This window comes from Marmota marmota, unplaced genomic scaffold (genome assembly GCF_001458135.2).
Source record: "Marmota marmota marmota unplaced genomic scaffold, marMar, whole genome shotgun sequence".
Taxonomy (NCBI): domain Eukaryota; kingdom Metazoa; phylum Chordata; class Mammalia; order Rodentia; family Sciuridae; genus Marmota; species Marmota marmota.
The window spans coordinates 29,574,343-29,584,225 of record NW_026000037.1 but is presented as its reverse complement, the minus strand read 5'-3'; the positions used below and the strand labels follow the sequence as shown (position 1 = coordinate 29,584,225).

At 34.0% G+C, this 9,883-nt stretch overlaps 1 pseudogene; it reads left to right on the top strand.

Moving 5' to 3' along the window:
• The window catches only part of LOC107136613, a 37,338-nt pseudogene that overhangs the window by 27,338 nt on the left and 117 nt on the right, over nt 1-9,883 (top strand).

Sequence of the window (9,883 nt, the reverse complement as noted above, 5' to 3'; positions counted from 1 at the left end):
AAGGGGAAGGGGAAGGAAGGAAGGAAGGAAGGAAGGAAGGAAGGAAGGAAGGAAGGAAGGAGAAAATGTGAAACAAAACAAAAATAACCTAAGCTAAAAAGTGAAAGAAAGGGAGAGATGGAAATACAGAAGGAAGAAGAAGGGAAGGAAGAAAGAGAGGGAGAAAGGATATGAGGGAGAGGGAAGGAGATCAAATAAAACCCTGTCCCTAAAATTATAGCAATATTTTTTATACATTTAATGAGCTAGACAGAAGGAAAGATAGTTCTTAAGTATTTGGGATTCTAAGATCCACTTCAAGTCAGAAAGCTTGAGATAGGGAAAAATACCAATCTAAATAAGAATCAGAAGAATCAAAGGACAACACAATAAAACAAAAACAAAACCTATATGAAAATTATATTCATTCTGTATTACCAAGGATTGATTTTGCATTTGTATTTTTAAAAGAAAAACATTTGCAGATTGAATATGCTGTGTAAAAGCACCAAGCCAGGTATTAACCATAATTTTATGTCTTTCCTATTTCTTTCAATAGTTTTCACAAGTCTGAGGCAAAACAGCAGGGTGAACTTGAAAAGACTTCCTGTGTCCTTTTGTGCTATTAAAATAAATTACATTTGCAACTGTCAAACCAGTTTCCATCCTCCTGGTGAAGAGATAACCACCCTCTTGCATGTTATCCTTAGAGCAGTCATGCTCCACTTCCCTCTCACCTTAAAACAAAAGAGAAGAGAAATAGTTAGAAAAAAAGGTTTCCATCTATTTTTTCTTTAAGTATAAAAGCAATGAAAATCTACTCAACAGAGGAGGAAAACAGCAGGCTACCAGACATCCTTTAATATACTTCTACAATTTTTCTCTCCTATTTTTCGTTTCATTCAGAAAAAAATATTTTTTATAAAGCCTGTTTTAAGGAAAATTGAAACAATGATCATCACCAATTTCATTGGTATTCTGTATAAATCGTGAACATAGTTTATATATAGAATTACGAAAATTTGTGCTGTGAATGGATAATAATGATTGTAATGTATTCCACTATTGTCATGTATGTAAGAAATAAAAATAAATTAATTAATTAAAAAAAAGAATATGGAGTAGATCCACTGAATGATATCTAATGTAAATTCAAAGGTGAAAACTACACACTAGGCTAATGAAGTCTCTAGAATAGTATACCTATGTTCTTTACGGAATTCATAACCATATTCACATGATTAATAAGTGCAAAAATTTTACATTTGCTGAATGAAAATGAGATAATAATATTTTGTTAGTAATTTAGGTATTATGACAAAAAACATTAAAAAGTTTTGTAATTTGAAGTCCTGTTTAGGAACATAAACTTATTTTTTAGAAGTTTATGTAATTTTTATTGTTCTGAAGAGAAGTCTTCTTTTTTTTAATAAAAAGTCCTCTAAAACTAAAGTTTCATTGTGCAACTGAGTTCTTAAAGGTCAAAGAGAGTTAGAAATGCAAATATCTTTAAAAGTCAAGGCACCTACAGAAATAATTTTAAAACTACTCTTGCTCTTATTGTATGAGGAGACTGCAAAACAAATCATGAAGTAACAAACCTGCTAATTGTAATTAACTAATTAATTATTTGGAATTAACTGATTACCTAATTGTAATTAACTAATTGTAATTAACTGATACTGTAAACCAACAGAAACAAGTCCTGGTTCAGTAATCAAGAGGTTTTGCATTTGGGGTCTCTTTGCCTAAGTGTACAGGGACAAAGTTTCCTTACTGGTGTGTGTTGCTTACTGGGCCACTGCAACCTCAAGTTGGCCTTGGATCCTTTTTTATTCTTTCTCTGTGCTCCTTTCCCACTCTCTAGTCTTTTATTTCTAGTTTCCTGCACTTCTGTCTCTCTTCATAAGACAGGAAACACCTTGCAGGAAGTACAAGCAACCAAAACTACATTGGAATTTATGTGTCCTGGAGGGGACCCTCAGCCAAACATTATTCCAGGCAGAAATTTAAAGGTTCAGCCTACTTGTTTTCTCAGTGGAATAGACCCAGGGGTTATTTACACCCCAGAACCCCCAGTCAGCATCAGGCTGAGGTATGCACTTTGCTGGATATCATTCTGTTTCTAGGTTTTTCCCCATCCCACTCCCCTAAATTCTTACCAGCCCTCCCTGAGAGCATTTCTTTCACACAGTACTTGCTAAATGAAAATCTTCATCTAAGTTTCTTCTTCTGGGGAGCCCATTCCAAAGTATCCGCAAGTAAGATGTGGACTGAGGTCCCTTTTCCCTCTACTATTTCTTGATTCAAGTTATGCATCTCCACAATATGTGAGTACATATGTATTGTATATGTAGATAAATAGATAGATAGATACTATATTTATCTCTATATGCACATCAGGCCATATTGGTGTGCTTGACTCATTTCTAGTGAACAAAACACAGAACAGTGACAGCAACATTTTATAATCAATCTGATTTCTATGCCATAGAGATGAAACTGCAATTGCACTTTTACCTATTATACTATTCATACAAATTAAAAGGGCGTGCTATTTTGGTAGGGTGTCTATTGATATAACACTCTTATTTGGATAATTTGAAATTAGAGGAGAGAGAAAATTGAGTATGTAATTACCTGAGGTTTATACTAAACTATCTGAGGTTGAATGAAGGTAAAGAGATTATTTCTGTAGTTTTCACATGCTGGTTCTCGGGAAGAAATATAATAATGATGGTAAATATATATGGGTGGCCTTTTTTGTGTTATGTTTTGATGCCTTTTTTTTTTCTTTAAAGAAAGAAACAATTGCAAACAATTTAGTATTAAAAAAAAAAGTCAACTGAAAAGCATGCAAAGACACATGCAGTCACCATCCAATTCAAACACAGAAACACGAAATTGGACCCTTAGTTGAACTGCAAACATAATGGCAAATTATGAGGGGGGAAAGATAGTGATATTTGGCAATCTATGAAAGTGCACTTATAATTCTATAGTCCTTATGCTGGAAAATATATCAATAAATTAGAGACCACAAATTTACATAGTGTACGTCAGCTACAGAGTATTCTCAGTGTCTTTTTCAAAGAATCATTTTCTCAAATTTGTCTGATAATTCCAAATGCAGCAATAATTATGTTGAGCTGCTTAATTATGATGCAGATAGTTTCTTTGCATTAATTAATTCTTTTTTATTGGTGCATAAAAGTTATACATAGTAGTAGGTTTCATCGTGGCATATTTCTACATACACATAAAATATTTTGATGGATTTCACCCACCAGCACCTCAACTTTACTTTTCCTCTTCCCTCTGATCTCTTTCCTCTGCTGAGAGCCATAGCCAAGTAGGAATGATGCATGGCATTTTTGGTTGAAAGGTGACCCCAGCAAGCCATTGAGATTATATGATTATGTTAAGATCTGCATTCAAATGGATATTAGACCCCTGCTGTCCGCCTTGGCCTGCTACTTTGGAGCTCTAGTGGGACTCCAGGAGAGTTCCCATTGGTTGGAGAAGTGCGGTAGGAGGGATTTCCGGAGGAGGGATTTGTCTGTTGGTAGTGTGGCCCGGGAGAACGCCGCGTGTGTGTAGTTCGGCATATTTCCTGGGACAGTGCGTGGCATTGGCGGGAGTTTCAGAAATAAAGTTTGTTCCTGCTTGAGTGGCTCGTGATTTTGTGCCCAGCCAGACTGAGGCATTCCTCCTTGCTATTAACCTTCCCCTATTTTCATGAGATTCCTCTAGGTTCTACATATAAAAGAAAACCCATATTGCTTAAGTTTTTGAGTGTGGCTTATTTTATTTAACATGATGGTCTTCCATCTCTTTTCTTGCAAATGATATAATTTCATTCTTCTTGTGTTTAAATAAAACACCAATGTGTACATATACCCACATTTTCTTTATGAATTAATCTGTTGACAGACTCCTAGGCTGGTTCCATAGCTTGGCTATTGTGAATTGTGCTGCTATAAACATGTGTGTGCATGTATGTATACAGTATGCCATCCTTATTTCTTTGGGGTAAATATTGATGAGTTCTATATCTGAGTCACATGGTGGTTTCATACCCAATGTTTGGGGGCACCTCCACAATGACTTTTTCAGTGGCTGTACTAATTTTCATTTTCAATTGTAAGGGTAAAAGAAATTGAAGTGAAAGCATAAAAGTTAAAGGGTAAAAGACCGGGTGTTGTAAAAGTTTCTAAGCTGCAAGGTCTGAGTTAAAATGTAAAGGATTAGGTATTGTTAGGTTTCTATGCTACCTGCAAAACCTGAAATTTCTGTAGCTGTTAAGACAATGCTTGGAACTGCCCAGTAAATATTTCCCCTGACTATTTGGTTGTTTAATAAGGGCTCTGTGTGGTCGCACGTAGGCATTGCAGGGCCTGGACCAATCAGTTTAAATGTAACCCCCTCCTTAGGAATGACCTATCACTCCAGCCTGACCTGTTCCCGCCAATGAATGAACTAATCATGTTTAGGAGTTGTTGTTCAATTTTCCCGCGCCTCATGATGATTTGTTCTGATGTATACAAAGCCCTCCGCCCTCCCCAAAAAGTGTACTTAAGCAGTGCTCAGCCCCTGCTCGGGGCTCTGGGCTGCTTTCCCTTCTTGAGTGGGCACGGAGCCCCAGCATGCTGGTTCAATAAATCCCCCTTCTGCCAATTGCATGAGTGGTCACTTGGTGGTCTCTTTCTCCGACGTTTTGCGGGACCCTTACACAATCAACAGTGTGTTAAGAGTTTTTTTCCCCTTACATCCTTGCCAGCATTTATTATTATTTGTATTATTTTTTTTTTTAAAAAAAGCTCTTTATAAATGTACAGGACAGTATATTTTGACATATAGATACATGGAACAAAACTAATTCTAATTAGGATTCCATTGTTGGGGTTGTACATGATGTGGAGTTTCAGTGGTGGTGTATTCATATATGAACATAGGAAAGTTATGTCCGATTCATTTCTGTCTTTCCTATTCCCATCTCCTCTCCCTACCTTTCATTCCCCTTTGTCTAATCCTCTGAACTTCTATTCTTTACTCCCTCCACCTTTATTGTGGGTTAGCTCCATATATCAGAGAGAACATTCAATTTTTGTTTTTTGGGGGACCACTCTGGAAAGCAATGGAAAGAACATGGAAAAATTTGGAATGGAAGCACCATTTTACCCAGTAATCCCACTCCTTAGTATATACTCAAAGGACTTAAAATCAGCAAAATACAGTGATATAGCCACATCAATGTTTATGGCAGCTCAATTTATATTAGTTAAGCTGTGGAATCAACCTAGATGACCTTCAACAGATGAATGGATAAAGAAAATGTGGTAAAAAGTTTAAAAGTAACTTTCTTAAATTTTGCTTTTAAGTTTTAGATATTTTAAAGACCTAACTGTACTGCCTATGACATATCCAATGAATAATACAAACTAGTGTTCATTAATATTAAGCAAAATGATAAACTTTATTTTTGACATCATATTTTTCAAAAAATAAACCCATCCTTTAGCGTTAAAAAAAAGAAAATGTGGTATATAGACACAATGGAATATTATTCAGCCATTAAAAGAGTAATTTTATGAATTTTGCTAATAAATGGATGAATCTGGAGACTATCATGTTATTTGTATTCTTGATGATTGCCATTCTAACTGAAGTGAGATAAAATCTCAGTGAGTTTTGACTTGCATTTCCCTGATGGTTAGATATATTGAACATTTTTTCATATCTTTTATTACAAGAAGTGTCTGTTTAATTCACTTGTCCATTTACTAAATGGGTTATTTGGTTTTTGGCATTGGGTTTTTCTGAGTTCTTTATATATTCTTAATATTTGTCAGATACTTTATGAATCCTTTTACATGTATCATCTAATCCTATTGTTTCAACAATCATATAATGCAGGTATTATTGGTGCTATATTAGTTTAAAGAGTTAAATTCGTGCATTTGATATTTTTTTCTTTTGTTGAGAACCGACTTATAAATATTATGTTCATCCCTGGAAATTTTGAAAAGAATATAGATGTGGTCTTTGCTTTAATGTGGCTTACTTACTCTCCTTGCTGCTGACCTTTATGTATTTGTGTTATCAACCTTGAGGAAGTCACTTAATGCCTCTAGAATTATCTTTCCACATTAAAAAAATGAAGATAAATAATTTTATCTAGCAGTTACATGAAAAGTTGACATTAAGTAATATATGCAAAGTTAATAACTAAAGGAAGAATTTTAGTTAATTTCTCCAGTATCAGATTACTAGAACACAATTAACAATCATGAGAGAGAGTGATAATTTACAAATGAAATTGTGAAAAATAACCATCTGTGGTTTTCTGAGTCATTCACCTTAGGTATAAGGAAAAACTACAGTCTGACCAGGAAAATGAGAAATTTCAGTGTTCGTCGTTTTCCTTAACATAGACTCAAATAATACTGATAATAACTCACATATATTTTTAGTAGCTTAAGATTTTAACAAAAAATTAGTTGTACTCAACAACAGTCTCCAATTTTAACTTCCTTAAGTATTTTGTCTTTATTGGTAACTTGAGTGTTAAAGTAATAAAAAGAACTTTTGACTATAACCACATTAAAAAAAAACTAGTAAAAATTTGTAAATAGTAGTGGATATGGAAAAGAAACCAAAAACCTGGAAGTGTTTATTGAAGAGTGGAAACATAAATTCTAGGCTAGACATAGGTTTTTTTATGGTACATATTTGTAACTGAAGTGGGGGGCTACATACCTTCTTTAGTAATTTATATTTGTTATTCAGCATATATTCTGAACATTCTTCCAAGTCATAGTTATGCACCTATATTATGTTCTTCAGGCTTTTGTTATTCATTCAAAAGGTGTTCCAAAATTTACAGAAACCTGTTTTCAAACTGACCTCATCCAAAAGTTGACTGGTTACTCCCATGAAGAAATATTGGTATTAGCAATCTTTTAAATATTTGCCAATATAAATGATAGGAAACTCATATTCTTGGCAGTTCAATGGTGGAGAGATGGATGACTTTCATGTTCATTGCTCGTTTTTAATTCTTATTTCTCAAATTACTTATTTGTGTTTTTACATTAATTTTCCTACATAGTTCATGATTTTCTTGCTTTATAAGACTATTCATATCATTTCAATATTGTTATTTTGCATAATTTGATTTTTTAAATTGTGCTCTCTTTTACCACCTGTAGTTTTTTCTTTAATTAGATAATTTGTAATTTCTGCCATGGCACCCTTGCATTAAGCATGATAAACAATCACTTATGTTTCTTCCTAGCAATTATGAACTTTTATTATCTATGATAAAATCAGTGTAGCAGAGTACTGTGGTGCATGCCAGTGGTCTCTTTGACTGTGGAGGCTGGTAGGAAGATCACAAGTTCAAGGTTGCCTTAAAAAATTAGCAGGGCCTTAAGCAACTTAGTGAGATCCTGTCTAAAAACAAAAAGATAAAAAAGGGCTGGGGATGTGACTTGGTAGTAAAGCTCCCTTGGATTCAATCCCCAGTACCCCCCACCAAATAAATTGGTATTATATCTGGAATTTATTTTGGTTAAATATTTGTTATTTTTTAAAATGGTGTCCTAATTATTAATAAATAATCATTTGTTTTCCCTAATTATAGAAAATATATGTATATATACTACATGGTGTTATATACTATTTGAGTATTATTCGAAGCTCTTTATTTTCATTTAAAGATAGTGTTATTCATTCTTTTACTTTTATAGCTTTATGACTATTTATTATCAAAATATTCTATGTGTTTATAAATTTATTTGGAGGGGTTACTGTTGAAATAAATTAATTTATGGGAGAATGCATATTGTAACTTCATTTCTCTTGTACATTTGCCAGTTTGTCATAGTAATCTGTATACAATAGAATGTGGATGGAATCATTGCTTATAACATAATCATTTTAAAATGTGGTAATTGCTGTGATTCAAATCATGTTCCAAAGTTCCCTGAAGATTTCATGGAGGAGGTAATTTGGATAATGATACTGACCTAGAGAAGTCAGGGAATTAGAGAGAGAGAAAATTCATATGGACAGATCTTCAAACAGATCAGTTCTGTCTTTACCTCCCTGAATTGCCTTTCTACAAAAAAAAAAAAAAAAACTTGCATTTTCTGTTTGTTTTTTGGTACTGAGGAGTGAACCCAGCAGCACTTAACCACTGGGCCACATCTCCAGCCCTTTTTATATTTTACATTGAAACAGGACCTCAGTAAGTTGTTTAGAGCCTTGATAAGGTGCTGAAGCTCTTCTTGAACTTGTGATCCTCCTGCCTTAGCCCCCAAGCTTCTGGGACTACAGGTGTGCAGCACCACACCCAATCTTCTACACCATTTTAGTTGAAGAAGGGTTCATAAGTTTGATGAATAGAATTGTAGACTCAAGAGAAGTTTCTAGGTGTGTATTTTAGACTTTACTCTTAACTGACCCTGCCCTGTTTTTCTTTTTATTCTTTTTTAGTCAGTGACTTAATAAATCAATAAATCCAAGATATGTTGATGATATAGTCTGATAAAGGAAATGGAAGGAATAATAAAAGTGTTGATAACCAAATCAAGATTTCTCCCACAAAATAATATGGCCAGCATAACTCTACTTATGAAAATAAAATTAAAGGTGAATTCAAAGATGTTTATTTGGTTTTAAAATTCTAATGGCAGTGATTCAGAATGGAGGAGTGTCAGCTTATCTAAAAATGACATAAGAAATGTCAATTAGTAAGTTTCATATGAATCATTAGAAGGACATAGCTATCAAAATGTGACTTTAGCTTCTATTGCAATACATATATCAAGTAGGATATTAGGCATTACTGATAAATCTGTAGGAACATATTTCATTCTTTATTCAGTACTTGAAATGAGTTATGAGCAAATTGAGTTCATTACCGAGAACAAAAATTAGGTAATCAAGAAAGTTAAGGTATACTCTAAACCTCATTATGTAAGTATAGTAGAGGAGAATAAAAACATTTTGCTTGGAGGAGAAATGATTCAGTGTGAACAAAAAAGCTGCTTATAAACATCTGAAGTGTTGTCATGTGGCTATATAGCCCCAAGGATGCAGACTAGGACCAATATTTTGTTACTACAGGGAGAAAGATTTAGCATGAAATAAGGAAGAGATAAGAAGCAGACCTATTTGAACATGAAGCAAGCTTTCTCAGGAGGTAATATGTAGCCTGTCACCAGAACTATTCAAATGTAGTCAGCCACTGCAAGGGAGAAATTGCAGGGGAGACTCCAGCGTAGGAGAGTTGAATGAGATTATGGTTAACATTCTCATCCCAACTCAAAAGATTCTGTCTTTTTATTAACTAGGGGCTATATTTGACTGCAAAGTCAGTGTGAATTAAAATTGAATTTTTGAAAATGTGAACTAAAAACCCAATTGTAAGGGGGGAAAGAGAGAAAACAAGTAGCAGTTTTACTGTGCTTTGTTTAAGTCAGATCAACACAGGTGAAGGAATCTGAAATTTGTAGAATAGATTGGGGACAAAAGAGAAGGGGGGTATTTAAAAAATAATGGGTAAATACAAAAGTGTCTTCATATATCTAAGATTTATTGTGTGAAGAAGTGTGTTTAGGTTACTTTCATACACAACTATGAACGGTTTGAGAAAGAAGATTATACTCACCATAATCACCAAATGAACTTGTGATTTATTTTATACTGGATTGCCTCACAAAGAAGCACATGCATTTTTATATACAGTTATAGTAATTAAAATCAGAGTAGGGGACTAGTAATGTAATGGCAGAGTGTGTGTGCATAGCACGTAAAGGCCCTAATTCTGGTCCCCAGCACCAAAAAGAAAGGAGAGAGAGAGAGAGAGAGAGAGAGAGAGAGAGAGAGAGAGAGAGAG